Source organism: Lepidothrix coronata, unplaced genomic scaffold (assembly GCF_001604755.1).
Source record: "Lepidothrix coronata isolate B3197 unplaced genomic scaffold, Lepidothrix_coronata-1.0 Scaffold481, whole genome shotgun sequence".
NCBI classification, from domain to species: Eukaryota; Metazoa; Chordata; class Aves; order Passeriformes; family Pipridae; genus Lepidothrix; species Lepidothrix coronata.
This window is the reverse complement of record NW_016690661.1, coordinates 17,425-19,068: the sequence shown is the minus strand read 5'-3', so window position 1 is coordinate 19,068 and position 1,644 is coordinate 17,425.

The window sequence follows — 1,644 nt, the reverse complement described above, 5'->3', positions numbered from 1 at the left end:
CCAGGTGAGCTGGGCGTGGCCCAGGTGTGCTGGGCGTGGCCCCTCTGACCCCACCCACCCACCCTCATTAGCATAGGCAGCCATGTTTGACTTACAGCCACTCACCTGGGCAGGGTTGGGGGCGGGCGTGGCCGCTCCCAGGTGAGCTGGGCGTGGCCCAGGTGTGCTGGGCGTGGCCCCTCTGACCCCACCCACCCACCCTCATTAGCATAGGCAGCCATGTTTGACTTACAGCCACTCACCTGGGCAGGGTTGGGGGCGGGCGTGGCCGCTCCCAGGTGAGCTGGGCGTGGCCCAGGTGAAGTGGGCGTGGCCCCTCTGACCACGCCCACCCTCACTCATTAGCATGGGCGGCCATGTTTGACTTTCAGCCACTTATCTGGGCAGGGTCGGGGGTGGGCGTGGCCGCTCCCAGGTGAGCTGGGCGTGGCCCAGGTGAGGTGGGCGTGGCCCCTCTGACCACGCCCACCCTCCCTCATTAGCATAGGCGGCCATGTTTGATTTACAGCCACTTACCTGGGCGGGGTCGGGGGTGGGCGTGGCCATGCCCAGGTGAGGTGGGTGTGGCCCCTTTGACCACGCCCACCCTCCCTCATTAGCATAGGCGGCCATATTTGATTTCCAGCAACTTACGTGGGACGGGTCCTGGGTGGGCGTGGCTGTTCCCAGGTGAGCTGGGCGTGGCCCAGGTGAGCTGGGCGTGGCCCCTCTGACCACACCCACCCTCCCTCATTAGCATAGACGACCATGTTTGACTTTCAGCCGCTTACTTGGGCAGGGGCTGGGGGTGGGTGTGGCTGCTCTCAGGTGAACTGGGCGTGGCCCAGGTGAGCTGGGCGTGGCCCCTCTGACCACACCCACCCTCCCTCATTAGCATAGGCGGCCATGTTTGATTTAGAGCCGCTCACCTGGGCAGGGTCGGGGGTGGGCGTGGCCGCTTTCAGGTAAACTGGGTGTGGCCCAGGTGAGGCGGGCGTGGCCGCAGTGACCCCGCCCACTCTCTCTCATTAGCATGGGCGGCCATGTTTGACTTCCAGTCGCTCACCTGGGTGAGGTCGGGGGCGGGCGTGGCCGCTCCCAGGTAAACTGGGTGTGGCCCAGGTGAGCTGGGCGTGGCCGCAGTGACCACGCCCACCCTCCCTCATTAGCATAGACAGCCATGTTTGATTTACAGCCGCTCACCTGGGCGGGGTTGGGGGTGGGCGTGGCCATGCCCAGGTGAGGTGGGTGTGGCCCCTCTGACCACGCCCACCCCCCCTCATTAGCATAGGTGGCCATATTTGATTTACATCCGCTCACCTGGGCGGGTTCAGGGGTGGGCGTGGCTGCTCCCAGGTAAACTGGGCGTGGCCCATATGACATGGGCGTGGCCACAGTGACCACGCCCACCCTCCCTCATTAGCATAGGCGGCCTAATTTGACTTCCAGCCGCTCACCTGGGCGGGGCTGGGGTGGGCGTGGCTGCTCTCAGGTAAACTGGGCGTGGTCCAGGTGACGTGGGCGTGACCCCAATGACCCCGCCCACTCTCCCTCCTCAGCATGGAGACGCTGGCGGCCATGTTTGAGCTGGACCTGCCCACGGTGCACGGCATCATCAGCAAGATGATCATCGGGGAGGAGCTCATGGTGAGGGGGCGGGGCCTG